Source organism: Aedes aegypti, chromosome 1 (assembly GCF_002204515.2).
Source record: "Aedes aegypti strain LVP_AGWG chromosome 1, AaegL5.0 Primary Assembly, whole genome shotgun sequence".
Classification (NCBI taxonomy): Eukaryota; Metazoa; Arthropoda; class Insecta; order Diptera; family Culicidae; genus Aedes; species Aedes aegypti.
The window spans coordinates 6584796-6591482 of NC_035107.1; positions in this window are offsets into that span (position 1 = coordinate 6584796).

Sequence of the window (6687 nt, forward strand, 5' to 3'; positions counted from 1 at the left end):
TCGAATCGCTACAAATAAAAACGTTCCGTTGTAAATCTCGTTTTATACCTGATTATTGTCCGATTTTGCCCAACAGGTCATGGGCCCCGTGACGCGAGTGCGCGAATAATGTGGATCGCAGACAGTGTGGTATGAAAAACGAATTAAAAGTAGGTTTCGCGGTGGAAAAAGTTTTCGGCGTGTGAACATTGCGTTTTTTCGCTTGTAGAGCAAAATGGCGGCGAACATGAGCTTGGGCGTAGAAAAATTGAACGATTTTAACTACGAGCTCTGGAAGTTCCGCATGGAGCTCTTGCTTATCAGAGAAGGAGTGAAAAATGTGATCGATGAGCAAATGCCGCAAGTTCCAACTGCTAGTTGGATACACAAGGACGGGAAGGCCCGTGCTTTGATTGGCCTATCAATCGACGATAGCCAAACGTGTCATGTCCTGCATGCCGCGTCGGCTCGCGAGATGTGGCTCTCGCTGAAAAATTATCATGCTCGGTCTTCACTAGCCACAAAAATACATGTTTTGCGGAAGCTTTTCCGAATGCATTTGCCGGACGACGGAAACATGGCGGATCACCTGTCGCAAATCACGCAGCTGGCAAACAGGTTGTCGAACATGGGGGATCCGTTGAAGGACTACTGGCTAGTTGCTATCATCCTGTCAAGCCTGAACGAATCCTACGATGGCCTCATCACGGCTTTGGAAAGTCGGCCGGAGGCTGACTTGCAGCTGGAATTCGTGAAGGGGAAATTACTCGATGAGTGGAGGAAGCGGCTTAAAAAATCCGGTGAAAGTGCTGGTGTTGGAAGTGAAAAAGCACTGAAGACGGAAGTGAGTGTGAAGAAAAATGAAAAGAAGAAGAAGGAAAAAGTGTGCCACTATTGTGGCAAAGAAGGCCACTTTCGAAGGGAGTGCAGAAAGCTAGAGTATGACCGGAAGAATAAAGAAAAAGGCAGTGTGAGCAATCAGAAGGCAAATATTGTTGTTGAAGAAGACGAAGCGGATGAAGTGTGTCTGGCCACGGGGAAACTCGGTGGCGAATCTGGTGATGTGGTACGGTGTCTTGATTCAGGCGCCACATCGCATATGACCAGCGATGCAACGCTGCTGGAAAACGTCATCAAAGTGAATACGACTGTTGGCCTGGCTGATGGTAACAAGATCGCTGCAGTGGGTGTTGGCTCTAGCAGATTCCGTTCGTTGGGTGGAAATGGTAAGGATGTGCCTGTGTCAGTCAAGCAGGTCTACCATGTACCGGCGTTGACTGGAAACCTACTATCGGTAAGTAAACTAACCGATGAGGGTTGTTCCGTGTCGTTTACCAAGACGGGCTGTGACATCCAGAAAGATGGCAAGATTCTGCTTCGTGCTGAAAGGTGTGGCAATTTGTATCGCTTGAAGTCGTCAGTCCAGAAAGCATTTTCGGCGACTGTGGGCCATAAACAGGATTGTATCCATGTATGGCATCGTCGCCTCGGTCATCGAGATGTACAAGCGATTGAGAAGATCGTCCGTGATGACTTGGGAACCGGGCTGAAATTAGAAAAGTGCACTGTGAAATCCGAATGTGGGGTGTGCTGCGAAAGCAAAATGGCCCGTGCGCCGTTTCCCAAGAAGTCTGCGTCTATTTCGAGTGCGGTTGGTGATCTGGTCCATACCGACTTATGTGGACCTTTGGAAGTGGCAACGCCTCGTGGAAACCGCTACCTGATGACGATGGTGGATGATTACAGCCGGTATTGTGTCATTTACTTGTTGATGAACAAATCGGAGGCCGCTGAGAAAATCGTTGAGTACTCGAGGATGCTGCAGAATCAGTTCGGCCGGCTGCCGAAGGTTATCCGTTCGGATGGAGGAGGAGAATACTCCAGTGCTCCATTGAGGAAATTTCTGGCTGATAACGGAATCTTATTGGAACAAACGGCACCGTATAGTCCCCAACAAAACGGCACAGCGGAACGAAAGAATCGCACTTTGCAGGAAATGATGCGGTGTCTTTTGTCGGAGGCCGGTTTGGTAAAACAATATTGGGGAGAAGCTGTGACAACTGCCAACTTGCTTTTGAATATACTGCCGACTACTGCGATTGACGTTACACCGTACGAACGATGGTGGGGGAAGAAACCAAACTACTCCTTTCTACGTGTGTTTGGAACCGAAGCGTAAGTTCACGTACCGGATGTGAAAAGGCGTAAGCTGGATCCCAAAGCGACGAAAATGGTGTTTGTGGGTTATGCTGAAGGGCGTAAGGCTTACCGTTTCCTTGACCTTACGACGAATCGCATTACTGTGAGTAGGGATGCTAAATTCCTTCAGCAGTCTGGAGTTCGTGGGGATGTCGAAGCGAGTACGAGTGGAGTTACGACCACGAGAGCAAGCCATCTGCTGCAGCTGCCAGTGTATGAAGACGAAGATGCTGAAGAGGAAGTACGGATGGAAGAAGCCGAAGAAGAATCAGATGACAGCAATGCTTCCCAGGTTTCAGAAGATCGTCGTGTTGTTGAGTTGGAACAGATTGGAACACTTCGTCGTTCGTCGCGTATCAACAAAGGCGTTCCTGCACAACGGCTGCTGGAAGAGATATTTAGTGCTCAGACCGAATCCGAGGAAGAACCACAGAGCTTGCAGGAAGCCTTATCTGGACCCGACGAGGCTGAATGGCGCGCTGCCATGAAGGAGGAGATTGAATCCCACAACAGGAATGGCACATGGGAATTGACTGAACTGCCAGCAGGCCGTAAAGCGTTAGGTTGTCGATGGATTTATAAAATCAAGCGTGGCGCCTCGAATGAGATTGTCAAACATAAAGCGCGTTTAGTAGCTCAGGGGTATGTCATGTCTACCTATCTCAAGTGATATTTCTTATGACTCTGGTACCTTTTACTTGTTCGTACCTACAGAATTTCTGAGCTATAAATACTGGCTACCGTAGGCGCAGAAGAGAGACTTCCCGAACTGTGGACTGATTAACATATTATTTTATTCTTTATTTGCAGGATATAAAAGTGGCGACGAGGATCATGGAAATGTGTGTTGGCGATTATCGTTTTTCTTTGAGGTGGCGAGTTTGCCAATTTTATTCATTTGAGTGTGGTGAAATTACCAATTTGAGTTGAACTAAATTGTTCTTCAGAGCTGACGAAATTGTCGAATATTGTGAACATAGTTGTTCTTTTGTGAAGCGATTGCTATATTGAGATGAACGAAATTGTTCTTTAGTGTTGACGAAGTTGTCAAATGTAATGTTGAGCAAAGCAGTATGAATCCAATGATTTTAATGTCTTGTTGTAGTCATGAAATAAATACTTTGAAGTTACAGCTGTGGAATTTGTTGGGTATATTTTCGATTGTTCGTTGTTGTAACGTGAAGGCGGCATTTTAAAGAGTTGATAGAAAGTTTCTAAAGGGGAAAGGACTGTCATGTCTACCTATCTCAAGTGATATTTCTTATGACTCTGGTACCTTTTACTTGTTCGTACCTACAGAATTTCTGAGCTATAAATACTGGCTACCGTAGGCGCAGAAGAGAGACTTCCCGAACTGTGGACTGATTAACATATTATTTTATTCTTTATTTGCAGGATATAAAAGGGTATACTCAAAGGTACGGGGAAGATTTTGAGGAAACCTTTGCCCCTGTCATCAAACAGACAACGCTTCGCACATTACTAGCTGTGGCGTCTCAACGCAATCTTACTTTGCGCCACTTAGATGTGAAGACTGCTTACCTTTATGGTAACCTGAACGAGGAGCTGTTCATGAAACAGCCGCCCGGTTTCATCGTGAAGGGTAAAGAACGACTCGTCTGCAGACTGCGCCGTAGTATTTATGGTCTTAAACAATCGGCCAGATGCTGGAACCAGCGTCTGCACACCGTGTTGCAGCAACTGGGCTTCAAGCAAAGCGAGACAGATCAATGCCTCTATTCCAAGGTCGTCGATGGATCGCCAATCTATTTGTTGATTTATGTTGACGACATCCTCGTTGCATGCCGGAGTGCATCTGAAATCGACAAGGTGACCAGAGCACTGAAGAAAGAGTTCGACATCACAGACTTGGGAGAGCCGAGCTACTTTTTGGGACTGGAAATCCAACGACATGATGGGAAGTACAGTGTTTGTTTGGAGGGCTACATTGACAAAATCGCTAGAAGGTACGGACTACAAGCTGCCAAGGCCGCTAAGAGCCCCATGGATACTGGATTTGTTTCTACGGTTGATAACAGTGCTCCATTTTGCAACAATTCAGCGTATCGGAGTCTCGTGGGTGCCTTATTATACGTAGCAGTGTGTGCTCGACCGGACGTTGCCGTGAGCGCTTCTATCCTCGGTCGAAAAGTCTGTGCACCTACGGAAAATGATTGGAACGCTGCCAAAAGGGTTCTTCGCTATTTGATCTCAACCAAAGGCGCTCGTTTAGAGTACAACAGCGATGCAGGCTTGATCGGGTTTTCGGACGCCGACTGGGCGGGCGACGTCATGACTCGTCGATCGACTACCGGGTTCGCCTTTCTATACGCTGGAGGAGCAATTTCTTGGGGTAGCAGGCTTCAACATTGTGTTACCCTCAGTTCAATGGAATCTGAATACGTGGCTCTCGGAGAAGCCACCCAAGAAGCGGTATGGTTGAGAAGATTGCTTAAGGATATGGGTGAAACTGTCGTTGGGCCAACATGCATCAAATAGGATAATCAGGGATGCATACAGTTTGTGCAGTCGGACCGAGTCAGTCGCAGGTCAAAACATATAGAGACGAAGATACGTTCGTGAGCAGTGTGACCAGAAACTAATCAGGCTTGAGTACTGCTCCACCGAAACAATGGCGGCAGACCTACTGACGAAGCCACTAGGAACGACGAAGGTAAAGCAGCTATCCCGATTGCTTGGATTATCTACAGGGAAGGTAGCGGCACTTGGTGAGGAGGAGTGTTAGAATTTCCACCACCTGCCGCTAGAGTGTCACACGACGACAACATCAAGAGAGAACGACCCATGTACTTTGCTTTTGACATTCTTTTGTATTTCCGTTTCCTTTTTTTCATTCTCGTTCATTCAATTGACTCTTGTGCAAATCGAATCGCTACAAATAAAAACGTTCCGTTGTAAATCTCGTTTTATACCTGATTATTGTCCGATTTTGCCCAACAATTTCTAGGCCTTTCTTGGCTAAGTGGTGAACTTGCCAAGGGCGAAAAGCCACTCTAATAAAGATAAATAATAATAATAGGCCTCTCTTTATGCATAGGAAATTCCTGCAAGGTACCGATCAAGGAAGTGTTTTTTCCGATCGTAGTACCATGTAGTACTCAGCTGAAAAGAAATGTCAGTTCAAACGGGAGTCGCTGTAGAAAATTTGTGCAAGGAATCGGCGAGAGATTTCTTTGGCGATTCCTTTTTAGCAGCAAATTAGGGTTCATTCATTTATTTCATAACGCTGAAATTGACCATTTTGGGCACCCACCCACCCCCTTGTAACGCTTTTTGTATGAATGTTATTCAAATTTGTATGAGCCGTAACATCGCTAGGACTCCCACCCACCCCCTCTAGCGTTATGAAATTTGCAGACAATGGACATGCCCTATATCAACTGTAGCGATTTGCAGTAGACAGGATGTCCCGGGCCCGATCTATCTGACAAGCCAATCGAGCCCTCTGTCACCATAGAAGATGGTGTCTCCATGCATGTCGATAGCCTGGAAATTTGTGAATGGGCCCTTAAGGAAGAAGAGTTTACACTGTAAGACCAAAGTACCCTTTAAAGGGTAAAAAAGCCCTCTTTGAGAGAAACTAGTTTAACTCATAAAAAGAGTAAAGGGCCTTTACTCATTAAAGAGTAAACCGCTTGTACGTCAAGTCAACGAGTGATTTTTACCCTCTATTTTAAATGAATTTTGTTTGGAATTAGAGTAAATTTTACTCTTTTTTATGATTTGAATATTATATGAAATTAATAAATAGTAATGAATAATGTGCAGACAAATAAATGGGCGTTTTGTTTAGCAGTTTATTGAAATTTTGTTAAATTAATGTTCTATATCTTGAGAGCATGCTCCCTTTCACATAATTAGCTCTCGGACATGGTCGCTGTTTCTGTGTGGCGTCTCGCTTCAGGCCGCAATGACGAATCATGATGCCATATCACACCGGATTTTTTGTTTAGCCGACTCATTCTGTAAGAATATCAATATTTCTTTAATTAAGAACGAGATGGGTAATAAATATCGATTTATCACTAACCTGCAAGATACTGCTCAATAACCTGCGATCAGGATACAACTTCGGTCGCACTGAAAGATAAAGACATAAGATTTTCTTCACTCATTAAAGAGTAAACCATTGGAAGTTACGAATGGGCAAAATTTACCCATTATGCAAAATTTTGAAATGCCCCTATTTTTGACAGCTTCATATATCAGAAAAAAGTGGGTATTTTTTACACCTTATAGGGTAATGTCAAGTTTACAGTGATACAGTGCACTGAAAAATGTTGTTTTATTATTTCCTGAGAGAGACTCGCGAAGAGGAAAAATATCAACGTCATATGCAGCCCAGATTCCCCTCTCACGAAACGTCAAATGCAGCCCACCGTTTTTATGGCTGAAAAAGTGGAAAGTATTGTGTTCAAAGTAAACTGTTATTAAAACCCTCAGTCGGCGGAGCAGTTTTTTCCAAAGTTGATGATAAATCTAAGCAGA